We start from the raw sequence: 13231 nt of genomic DNA on the forward strand, positions 1-13231 counted from the left end.
TGATTTTTATTCTTTTTTGACAATTCAGATCTGTTTTGAGTGCTTAGCATGTAATTTGTTACAAAGTACCTCGCAAAAATAGTCAATTATGTCTAAAAATAATGAAATGATTTATCTCCAAAGCCTACATAACCAACTCAACTTCTAGCTTGAGCATCTTGTATTGATAGACAATCAGTCTTCTTATGAAAAGCTACAAAAAAAATTATCTTTGGAGAAGTTTAATCTCACGACCAGGGGTATTTTGGAATTTTGAAAAATTTGAAGGGCATTTTGGGAATTTATGACAAAATATTGGGGGTATTTTGGAAATTTGAGGGGTCCTTTGGGAATTTCCACAAATTAGATAGGTATTTTGGTAATTTTCCCTTCTTTTGATGAGAGAATATTTCGAGAAAGGTATATGCAAGATTCTCCTTGCACGCATATGGAATAGAACTTGGCCTTAACTTTATTGTGTGAGCGTTTTTTGAAACGCTGGAAGGAGAATAGAGCCACTTGGCCTGAAACAATTGGCTCTAAGTTGAGAACAAGGTTAAAAAAAGCAACACAAAGCGAGAAAATCGCATTAATTTGGAGTGCAAGCTATAGCATACGCAAGTAGGAGAGAGAGAGAGAGAGAGAGGGAGAGAACTTGCATCCATTAACCACAGGTAACGTGTGTGTGTGTGTGTGTGTGTGTGTGTGTGTGTGTGTGTGTGTGTGTTGTATTAAACTAGATACATGTTCACAAAAGAACATAACATTCAAACGATAACTAGACAAAGATTTGTACAGAAATGACTCAGTATTTGATTCATTTATGTAAAACATAATAAGAATGAGGCATCATTCTAATGATTCTATGCAAAAGTAGTAGAGTTGTTGATGTCATCTCGGTTAAATCATTAGGGATCTTCAGAGTCGGACTACAGCACACTAAATGCTACAAACGGAGGCACGGAAGGCCCTGCAAAATACTGAAAACAACATACTTCACGGCATAAAACAACAAATTTGCATACCTGGTAATCATACTTGCACAGAATCAGAGTTATACGCGAACAGAGAAAGATAGAGTGAGAGAGTGCGTGTAGGTGCACCTCCTAGAGCAGAGTGTTGCACTGGCACGGTGAGAGAGAGAGAGAGAGAGAGAGAGAGAGAGAGAGAGAGAGAGAGAGGAGAGGAGAGAAGACAAGAAGGACACAAACAACCTACATCGATGAGTCTACACCAGGATGAGCATTTGCACACTGCTTAAATCGACGAATCTGTGTGCACATGACCAATGGACTAGACAATATGAAAAATTTACAAAACATTTACCTGGTACCTAATTGGAGTAAGTTGGAATGCTGAAGTATGTACCAGATGTTGACGATCATCCCCAAACCAATTGAGCTCATGTTAGTAGTTGCATCACAGTTGAGCAAAGATTCCAATTAAATTAAGTATAATTCATGACGTTAGAAACAATGGATTTTGCAACACAATGTAATCAAGTAAAAGAGGTTAAGTCTTCTAGAAGTGTCCAATGGTATTTTGCATTATTAGAAGCTGCTAGAGTGAAGGGATCATTAAGATCCTGCCAAAATTGCTTCGTATGCTATCTGAGATAATGGGTAAATTATTTATCTTTGTTCATGCACATTTATAGTACCTGAATCAAATGTCTCGCTCAAGGGTTAGACCCATTGTTCTAAGAGTCGTTAAAGTTGAATTTAGGGTTGATTTTTTTATGTCATCCTTGCCTTACAAATCTTACAGAACTTAAATATTTGGGTAATTAAGTGTATTTGTACAAGACAGATCATAATTTTACTTGTAAGAGACAATGGGCAAACGATATAAAATTGATCTATTGCCAATGTACAAGGAAGGTTTGTTTCATCTTAGCCTAAACCTAGTTTTAAAAAAACTTAGGGTTGCCCATTTTATTTCTTATCTTTAGCAAGCAGGTCAGTATTGGTGATGTTAAGCTTGAGAGCTCTCATGAGTTTGGAAATTTTAAGATAATGATTATAATGCTACTTGGGCAGGCTTAACTTCCAATTAAACATTACAATAGCTACTGTAAAAGAATACAATTGTTCGATACAATCCAGTATTGTGCTATGTTTTTGAGGCCAATCCTCAAGAAGTTCATGATTGATTAGTCCCATGGAGACCTTGTGGTGGCTCAGAGTACCCAACGTCATCAATCATGTAATTGGTTGTCGTTCGTAAAAGACCACTTGCATCGTAATACCTTGATAATTTAGAGATATATAGGACCATTGGTGACGATGATACTCCTATATTGAGAACGAGGGAGTGTATGTATGAGTAGTAAAAAAGAGGGAAAGAGAGAGAGAGAGCCTTTGTGGTCATCAATGCCATCGTATTGAGCATGTTTGTGGATAGCCCTACAATCTTTAGCCTTTTTCAAGTCCGTCAATTACCATTGTTGTAGTTATCATCCCATCTATAGGTTTCATCTCTATAGTGGTGTGTGTGTTTACTTTATCCCATGTCCATCATGAGGACTTGTATCTTCATCATCATATGTTGTGTGATTTTGACCAATATGTTGTCCATTGCATTCGTTATCAATATTAGGTCTACGATCACCCATTGTGTATGTGTTGCTACTCTTCTTTCAATTTCTTGACTAAACTATGAGAGCAATGAAAATAATCCCATCGTCTAAGTATCCTTGAGTGTGGCTTGCTCTATTTGGCAAAAATAAATGACGCATGAACATGTAGTAGATTTAGATAAATGTATTACTAAAGTGTATGTTTAATGAGTGATATTAACAAAAATGCTTGCATAAAGGGTGTAGTGCACTTCAAAGGGGAGCACATAATGAGGCTTAGAAGAAACTCAAAACATGGGGAGGATAGAGGGTATGTTGGTCATCTGCTCTCGCTCACGAGAGGGATGTGTGTGTGTGTGTGTGTGTGCGCGCGCACATGTGCGACAATATTATGTAGATAATGGGGCCAAAAATTAGTGCCATCGTTAGGTGATTCAAGCTGAAGGGAAGTGTGGGTGTGAAATGAACAGTTAGAGCAGTGCTCAAAAACCTTTGTCGGAAAAAAATTGTCAAATCTACTTATGAGAAACAATAGAGGTAAATTCAGAAAAAGTTTGAAGGTTTTATCACACTATATATATATATATATGTTGTTTAAATAAATAAATTTATAGGTCTTCTCACCAAATTTAGAGGTAGATCTCAAGATTTGCAGGTCGGATTACACGAGCAAGTGAACTGGTCTTTGCTAATGGAGACGAGGATTACAAAAAAAAAAAATGTGTTTAGCTGAGCTTGGCAAACAAGTCAAGATTAACGGCACGCCAAAGAAAAATAGATGGCGAACGATACTGGTGGTTGCATGGTGGCATGAGCAGACATGGTGTCATTAAATCTAATATCTAACCAACACAAATGATTTTCTCATATTAAACTGATCATTTAATGTGGGATAATAAACGGGAACAAGGGTTAGAATATAGACATGTGTGTACAGATCTATCTCAACACGGGGCCAATGGTAAAGAGGCCCAAATGAGAGATGGTATGTCAAAGAGCAAGGTTAACTAATGGAGCTTAAAAGACCTTAGGGTTAGCTTCATTAAAGACCTCCAATGGTTAGTGTTAAAAGTCATTTGACCTTAGGCAAGCTAGGGCTGAGCTTGAGGTGGGAACCCGACCTAAACTTACCTTTGACGTTGTCAGGAGTTTTTTGGAGCAAGGGATTGCGCATATGTACATATACATGCATGGTGCATCAAATAAAGAATTGCCCATTTTTCAGAGCCAGGTGGTTACGTGGGGCTCACATGTGTACAGGTAGGACAAGGTGTACATAGTGCATCGATTTTCACTATTACCAGTACCACTCTGTTTTTTCTACAATAAGGAGGAGTTGGTAGCGCGTAAAACTTCTCGAGGAAGCTATCTGCGGGCCGACGACATGAGGTAAGCAGGTGCGTCAGATGGCATCTAGTGGCGTCAGGAGGGCGAACGGGGTCAATATTTGCACGCGGATGAGGACGGACACAACGTGGGTGTTTTCTTGTGAGAGTTATGCAGAAAGGTCATCATTAGGACCACTTTTTGGGGCCACTTCACGTGGTTGCGAGACACATTATTGAAAAGAAATGCGTGCCAGGTGTGCGGATGATGCAAAAATGTGACAACTATGCACTGCGAGGTCAGTTTTTGGCCTGTTCGGGGTCCGTTTGAGGTCATCTAAAAGGCCAAGGGTGCCCAACTAATAAAGCTAAGTGTGGGAACTGAAAAAACTGAGAGAATACCAGAAAAAACGTGGAGAGAAGAGGAGGAACAGCCGCAGGTGTGTTTTTTGGTGTTTTTGGAGCCTGTTTTGGCCCTAAACTGCTCATCCGAGGTCGGATTTGAGCACTTTGACATTGTAGACTGGGGTTTTGAGCCGTTCCGGACGCGATGGAGTTGTCCATTTTGCCAAATTCCTCACTCTTTTTGTGCTGTTTTTGTTGTGTAAGTTTCTCCTATGAGCGAAGCTTCTGCTCCAATTTGTGATTGTATCTGGTATCTTTTACCCATATTGTGTGAGCTATTTGCCCCATTGGTGTTGGCCCAAGCTCAATTGTATCTAAACATCAGAAATTATCCTCTTTTGAGCTGATTTTTTTGGGTGTGAGTGTGTGTGTGTGTGTGTGTGTGTGTGTGGAGTGGTCAAGTGGATAGTCTCTCTCCTCTCACTCAAGAGGTGTGTTCCCTGTCTCGGCCAGGTGTGTTGTGTAAGCCGAGTGGTGCCCCATAATGTGTGTGTGTGTATCTTCCCAAGAGTGTGTGCCGGGTCGTTATAGAGGCGTTCTGTGTGTTTCTATCCCGCTCACATTCTTTTGGCGCCCCCACGAAGGATCTTCTTCGAGTACCTTCTGCTTCGAGCTTCAAGCTTCGAGATTCGGGGCTACAGGTTACAGGTTACAGGTTACAGGGACATGTACAGGTATAGGTGATTCACACAGGTACAGGTAGCTGGAGTACAGTGATATACTAGCAGTGATGTCACTTGCAGTTGTTGTGGGTATGCATCACTTGGCGCCTATGAGCGCATTGTCTGCTGGATTGTACGTTACTTGTGGAAACTGACATTGTATGCATTTGTGGAGCCATACTTGGTTGTATTTGGCAGTCCCAGCCATTTCTGAGACTTGGTCTGGAAGATAGTCATTTCTGAGACTTGACTATACGCGATTTGCATTAGCCTTTGTGTGAGGGTCGATAGTGTGAGGTTTTTATTGGGCTGGGGGATTCTCAAATGTGGAGATCCTTTCGGTGATACAGGTAGCTGGAGCACCCTTTTTGTGACCTCGCCATAGGCTATGTACTAGTGAGTCCTATTTGATGCTCTGGTTCTATTGTTGACAATTTATGCATATATATACAGTCTATATTTTGGGTTCCTACTGCTCTACTTCAGGGGAAACTCTATCAAAATTTTTTCAAGTTATGATGGCTGGTTTCTTGGTCTTTTGAGCCATTTATGCTGTTATGCTGCTGAAATTTTGGCAAAATCAGAGGTTAAGTCAGGTGTGCCTTCTTGGGAGCTTCATGGTTGGCTTTAATGGATGATCAAAATGGCCCTCAATTCACTCCTTTTCATTTAACTCAAAGAATCCAGATAAATGTTCATGTGCCCAAGAAGATTTTTTTCCAACAGCGCATAGTCTTTATGTTCGGGCCAAGAATATTACGAGAGATCTTGGAATGTCCTTTGCCTGTTGTAATTCCGATGATCAACTATGAAAACTCATTTGATGTGCATGTGTTTGTCCTTATCTAAAGTTGAGCTCCATTGAAGTTTCTGGGGATTGGGTAGTGAGAAGTTTTGGGTTCTTGCACGTGTGTTTGAAGGGGTTCTCAAAGCATTGTAACTTGGGTAGCCATGGCTTTCTCTTATCCGGAGTTTCATGGAAGAAGTGATGAAGATGTGGAAGATTTTTTGGAAAAGATGGAGGTTGCCTGCATTAGCAACCAGATTCATGACCCTGCGCAGATGTTACGTCTTCTCCAAATTTGTTTGAAGAGTGATGCACGAGTCTGGTCCAAAACATTTGAAGAGGAGTTGCGTGTGGCTGATCCACTTGTAAGATTGAGTTGGGACAATCTAAGGCATGGGTTGGAAGTGGAGTTTGTGAAGATAGAAGATCCTGACAAAGTGTGGCAAGAAGTACAAGGTTTGGTGCAAAAGGAAGGTGACCCAGTAGATGCGTATATACGTAAGTTCTCATTGGCATGGGAGCGGATGTGCAAAGCCTTAGCACCACAGGTACCCCCGCCTGACATGATGAAGAAGGACAGGTTCTTGGCTGGTCTTTGGGAGAATATACGTTGGAGAGTGGAGGTAAAGAAGCCTAGGACATATGAAGATGCACTAGAGGTAGCAAGGAACAAAGAGTGGAAGTTGAGGAAAATGAGCCAGTTAGGGGTGGAGTCTTTGCCCATGAGGTCTGAATTTCAGCCTATAGAGTCTTTACAAGGTCGCATGTCAGGGGTTCATCATGAACCAGTGGTTCCTGTTACTACTCAGGTTATGCCAGCAGTGGTCACTACATCGGTGCAAGATGATGGGCTAAGGCAAGACATGAGGCAAGTGGTAGATTTGATGAAGAATCTCAGCCTAAACATACTAGGTCAAGTGGGAAATAATCGAGGTCGAGGGAGGTTTGCAAATCAGCCAGGAGGTGAAGAAAGGCCTAGAAATGGTGTTGGACAAAGCAATGGTAGGTTTTGGAGGCAGACGCCCACATGTTATAATTGTGGAGAGTTGGGTCACATCAGCCCGCAATGTGATAAGCCACCAAGGATGGGGGGAGACATGTATCCATTGCCAAGACAGGTGTTAACTAGGTCAAATGATTATGGCATCGAAATTAAGGGAGATGAAGGAACCAGTGGATTAACCCAAGAGGAAAAGGGAAAGACAAAAGTGCTAAGTGTAGTCACCTTGGAGAAGGCATCAAAGCTAGAGGATACATTAGTGATGCCTATTAGGAAGAGGACCACAGAGGATAAGAAAGGAAGAAGTGCCCCAGGTCCTAGTAAGAAGAAAGGAAAGAGCCATGAAGGCGAGGATGTCAAGGCCAAGAGGAAAAGGAGAGCTCGTCGAAAGTTTCATGTTTCAGATTTTCCACTAGGGGATGGGCAATTAAGCTATGACTTGAAGGAGGATCTGATGAGCAGGAAGGCAGATGTTACTTTTGGGCAGCTTATAGAGATGGTGCCTAAGCTAAAGCGACAGTGGAAGAGGATGGTTAACCCAATGGAGAAAGAGCCAAAGAGAGGTTCACTAAAGGTGTTGGCAATGGATGAGCTACCAGACATTTGTCCAATAGTAGATGTGTGGCATAAAAGGAAAAATTTGGGACAAGGTTATGTGGATGGCGGAGCCCAAATATGCGTCATAACACACTCATGCGTTGAGAAGATGGGTCTCATAGTGGCTGGGGTGTCAGGTTTTCAGATCAGATTGGCAAACCATCAAAAATTAAAATGCTTGGGTGTTGTAAAGAGCTTAGAAGTGGAGGCATATGATGCAAAGGCAGTGGTTGATTTTCATGTGATGCCAGCAGGGTTGGGAGCATATCCTATTATACTGGGCAGACCATGGATACGTGCAGTGGGAGCTGTTCAAGACTGGCGACATGGTACGATTAGCCTCTATGGAAAGACATGTACCAAGAAGCTTTATAATATGGACACAAGGAAACGATTAGAGGAGCTTTATGAAGATGAGGATGAGTCTAGTGATGAAGACTCTTCCACGGTGACAGATGAGGACAGTGATAGCACTACGAGCAGTGATGAGGATGCTGATGTTGCATTTCTTTTGATGGACAAAGAAATCGAGGAGTTTGGTTTAGTTGCATTTACGAATGAGGTTGAAGATGAAAGTGAAGGGCCTTATGAAGTGATTGAAGGGCTGATGCAAACCAAGGTTGAGTTGTCAAAGAAGCAGGAATTGATGACATAAATGATCAGTGGAGACCTCTCAGCTATGGAGAAGGATATATATTTGCACATGCTGGCTAGTTTTCCTGATTTGTTCATTACTTCATATGAAGAGATCAGAGGGTTCAAGGGCGAAGAGATGCATATAGAGTTGAAAGAAGGTGCTAAGCCAGTGCGGCAAAGGCTAAGAAGGATGGGTCAAGAGAAAATGGAAGCCTTGCGAGAAGAGGTGGACAAGTTATTGAAGGCAAGGTTCATAGTCCCTGTGGAGACCACAGAATGGGTGAGTCCAGTTGTAGTCAGTCCAAAGAAGGATGGGAAGTGGAGAGTTTGTGTAGATTTTAAACCCTTAAACGCAGCCACTAAGAAGAACCCATATCCTCTTCCATTCATCGATCAGATCTTGGATTCAGTGGCAGGTTATGAGAGGTACAGTGTGTGTGATGGTTTTTCAAGCTATTTTCAATTGAAGATTGCTCTTAAAGACCGCACAAAGACAACTTTTATTACGCCATGGGGCTGCTATTGCTACACAGTATTGCCATTTGGGTTGTCAAATGGACCTTCCTTCTATCAAGAGAGAGCAAATTGGGTGTTGGAACCATTCATTGGTAGTTGTGTTAAAGCTTTTATGGATGACTTCTCTGTTTATAGCAGTAGGGCTAAACACCATGAGAAGCTGCAGATGGTATTGGCTCGATATGATGAATGTGGAGGACAACTAAATCCAAAGAAATGTCATCTAGCATAGCCAAGGGTGAATTTATTGGGCCACATGGTGTCAGAAAATGGCATTGAGGCTGATCCAGACAAGGTTAAGTCTATTATTCTTCTTCCATCACCTACGAGTACGAAGCAATTGGCAACCTTTATACACAAAGTGAAGTACATGGCACGGTTTATTCCATTGTCTTCGCAACTTCTTTATCCATTACAGCAAGTGGCAAAGCATGATCCATTGCAATGGGATGACAAGTGTGAAGAAGTGTTTCAAGAGGTGAAAGAGGTGGTAGGGGGGTTGTCAGCCATGCAGGCTCCTGATTGGGAGAAAGTGTTTTATGTAAATCCATCAGTAGGGGAGGATGCCATTGGAGCCATGCTATTGCAAAAGGGGAAGGGCAACCATTATATGAGGCCAGTGTATTGTGCAAGCCGTGTGAAGCTGGTAGCAGAGAGAAAATTCTCAGAAGTAAAGCTAGTGATGGCCAGTGTAATATTTGCTTGTTGACGATTTCGTCATTACTTGCTACCACGACCTTTTGTTTTCTTGACGAGTTATGCCTTTTTGCCACAGTTAATTAATGGCACTAACATGTCAAATGTGGTCAAGAAATGGGTAATTGAGCTGCAAGAATTTGAGTTCTCTTTTCTAGTGGAAGATAGTACAAGGGCTACCCTAGCTGATTTGTTGACCTACAAGGAGAATCCCCTTATTGTTAAGGAAGAGGTGGTGAGAAAGGTAGTTGAAGAAGTGCCACAGATCAGCAATGCACATGTGTTGTTCTTTGATGGTTCATACAGAAAGAGCCATGATGCAGCTTCAGGGGGTATAGCACTTTATGATCCAGAGGGGAAGCTAGTATGCAAGAGAGGGTTCAAATTGGATGCTCATAGTAACAATGAGGCTGAATATGCTACTCTGGAAGCCGGATTACACATTTGTTTGAAGCATGGGGTTCGAAGGTTGAGCATAAAAGGTGATGCCTTGTTAGTGGTGAAGCAAGTGTTGGGTGTGTGGAAGAGCAAGAACACCTCATTGAAGGAAATGTGCTTCAGAATTAAAGGCCTGTTAAAAAAGTTCGAAGCATGGATCATCAGACACATTGAGTGCTCTAAATGGAGAGGCACATGAAGCAGCTCAAGGCATGATTGGGGAGCTATTTGTGTTGAGGACCACTTTACCTCTTTATCATGGCCGGGAAAGTTTGGCTGAAGAAGAGGATTTTTTGCTAACAGGAATCATTCCAAAGGAGATTCAGAAGTCTAAGAAGTATGGCTTTGTGCGTAGTGCATACAGGTACAAATTGATTGGTGATGTCTTATACATGAAAGGGGCTGATCTCGTGTTGAGACGTGTACCTTGGCGGGAGGAGCTTTACAGAGTGTTGGAAGAGAATCATGAAGGCGCATGTGGTGGCCATTTTGCTCTAAAGATCGCCTTGCATAAGATTTTGCAAGAGGGGTATGTATGGCCTAGTTTGCACAAGGATGTTCACCATTGGTGTAGGTCTTGCAATAGGTGTCAAGCATTTGGGAAGAGAGGGTTGAAGCCAGAGCTACGAAAAACCATTTATGGCGTTTATTGTGTTTGAAAAGTGGGGGATTGATGCAATAGGCCCGTTACCTATCACAAGCAGGGGAAAAAGCTATATCTTTACGGCAATGGACTATCTCTCTAGATGGGTAGAGGCTATAGCAGTAAAACAGATCACTGCAAAGGATGTGGCAAAATTTGTGAATGATGAAATATGTTGCAAGTTTGGGGTGCCATTAGAGCTACTTTCAGATAAGGGGCCAGGATTTAGAGCTAAACTGCTAGACTTCTTATGCGCAAAGATGAAGATTAGTCACCAGCATACCACTCCTTATTACCCGCAGTGTAATGGCTTAAATGAAAGATTCAATGGTGAGTTGGTACAAATTCTTTCTAAAGTGACAGAGCACCAAGGAAAGAATTGGGATTTGGAATTGCCTAGTACATTATGGGCTTACCGTACTTCGTTGAAGACAGGTACAGGGTTTACTCCATTTCATTTGGTGTATGGAAAGGAAGCACTATTGCCTGTGGAGGTAGAGTTGCTTGCGGTCAAGATGTTAGAGAAGTTGTTTGGGCCGCCTAGTGATGCATTCAAAGAGAGGCTCTTGCAGTTACAAGAGGTTCAATTGGATATGATGAGCGCATTGGAGCATTATGGGCAGATGCAGGATAAGGCTTTGGAAAAGATAAATGAAAAGGTCAAAAGTAAGGGTATCAAGAAGCATGACTTGGTTTTGCGCTACAACAGTAAGCTGGACAACACCTTCCAAAAGAAGTTTCAAATTAAGTGGGAAGGCCCTTTCAAGGTAGTGGAGTGTTTCTCGAATGGTACATATCAGTTGGCTAACCTGGATGGGGTTCTACATAATTCAAGGGTAAATGGATTGTGTCTTAAATTGTATCATGCTAGATTGATGATGGTGGAGCAAGATGAGCTGTCTGTGGAGCAAGCAATGTTGGTGAAGGATGAGGAGACCTGTGATGCGGCGAGTCTCATATCTCTCTTTGCCGCTGCTGATCATGAATGATCTAGCAGGCTAGGGGATGGGCAAATTATGTCAGGAGTTTTTTGGAGCAAGGGATTGCGCATATGTACATATACATGCATGGTGCATCAAATAAAGAATTGCCCATTTTTCATAGCTAGGTGGTTACGTGGGGCCCACATGTGTACAGGTAGGACAGGGTGTACATAGTGCATGGATTTTCATTATTACCAGTACCACTTTGTTTTTTCTACAATAAGGAGGATTTGGTAGCGCGTAAAACTTCTCAAGGAACCTATCCACGGGCCGACGACATGAGGTAAGCAGGTGCGTCAGATGGCATCTAGTGGCGTCAGGAGGGCGAACGGGGTCAATATTTGCACGCGGATGAGGACGGACACAACGTGGGTGTTTTCTTGTGAGAGTTATGCAAAAAGTTTATCATTAGGACCACTTTTTGGGGCCACTTCACGTGGTTGCGAGACGCATTATTGAAAAGAAATGAGTGCCAGGTGTGTGGATGATGCAAAAAGGTGACAACTATGCACTGCGAGGTCAGTTTTTGGCCTGTTCGGGGTCCGTTTGAGGTCATCTAAAAGGCCAAGGGTGCCCAACTAATAAAGCTAAGTGTGGGAACTGAAAAAACTGAGAGAATACGAGAAAAAACGTGGAGAGAAGAGGAGGAACAGCCGCAGGTGTGTTTTTTGGTGTTTTTGGAGCCTGTTTTGGCCCTAAACTGCTCATCCGAGGTCGGATTTGAGCACTTTGACATTGTAGACTAGGGTTTTGGGTCGTTCCGGACACGATGGCGCTGTCCATTTTTCCAAATTCCTCACTCTTTTTGTGCTATTTTTGCTGTGTAAGTTTCTCCTATGAGCGAAGCTTCTGCTCCAATTTGTGATTGTATCTGGTATCTTTTACCCATATTGTGTGAGCTATTTGCCCCATTGGTGTTGGCCCAAGCTCAATTGTATCTAAACATAAAAAATTATCCTCTTTTGAGCTGATTTTTTTGGGTGTGTGTGTGTGTGTGTGTGTGTGTGTGGAGTGGTCAAGTGGATAGTCTCTCTCCTCTCACTCAAGAGGTGTGTTCCCTGTCTCGGCCAGGTGTGTTGTGTAAGCCGAGTGGTGCCCCATAGTGTGTGTGTGTGTGTATCTTCCCAAGAGTGTGTGTCGGGTCGTTATAGAGGCGTTCTGTGTGTTTCCATCCCGCTCACAACGTTAGGCGGGATGAGCTTGAGGTGGGAACCTGACCTAAACTTGCCTTTGACCTTAGGCAAGCTAGGGCTAAGCTTGAGGTGGGAACTCCACCTAAGGTGCTTGTCATGCTTGATGACTAAGGTACTTGAGGTATTTGTCATACTTAATGAGGAAGGTGCTTGAGAAGCTTCCCATGCATGGGGGGTAAGGTGCTTGAGTCAAAAAGATACCCTACAAACTTAACGAGGAAGGTGCTTGAGAAGCTTCCTATGCATGAAAGTCCCAAAGTTAGGGGAATCTTTGACCTACCCTTCCACTCACCCAAAGGGCACCCCTTTTCTCAAAGGGCACATGGGACACATGTCAGACTCTCCTTAAGCTTAACCACATGGTGTGCTTGAATGCTATTGGTTGGGCTAACGAGGGGTCCGATGAGCTTCTAGTTCCATCCAACAAATATCTAGATATTTTCAAGCTCTCTCTCTCTCTCGAAGGGGTAAGGAGGACACTTGTCAAAAGACTACCCATGTACTTGACTGCATGCTGCATGTGATTGGCTAGGGGGAGAGGGGTCCAATGAGCTTGAAGTATGTGGAAAAGCAACAACTCGTCCCAAGCAAGCAAGGGGGGTGCTAGGGGGATATACACCACACACACACTCATTTTGGGGAACCATTCTCACTTGGTGAAAGTTGAGGAACTCCACCTCCTTCTCCAAGCTTGTGAGAAGTGAGAGCCAACACTCTTGGCTATGGAATGCGAATCCAACCAAGAGCCATGCTTCAATGCTTAAGCTTGCCATCTTCTCCATCTTCATTACTA

This window comes from Adiantum capillus-veneris, chromosome 4, assembly GCF_014529385.1.
Source record: "Adiantum capillus-veneris isolate H3 chromosome 4, ASM1452938v2, whole genome shotgun sequence".
NCBI classification, from domain to species: domain Eukaryota; kingdom Viridiplantae; phylum Streptophyta; class Polypodiopsida; order Polypodiales; family Pteridaceae; genus Adiantum; species Adiantum capillus-veneris.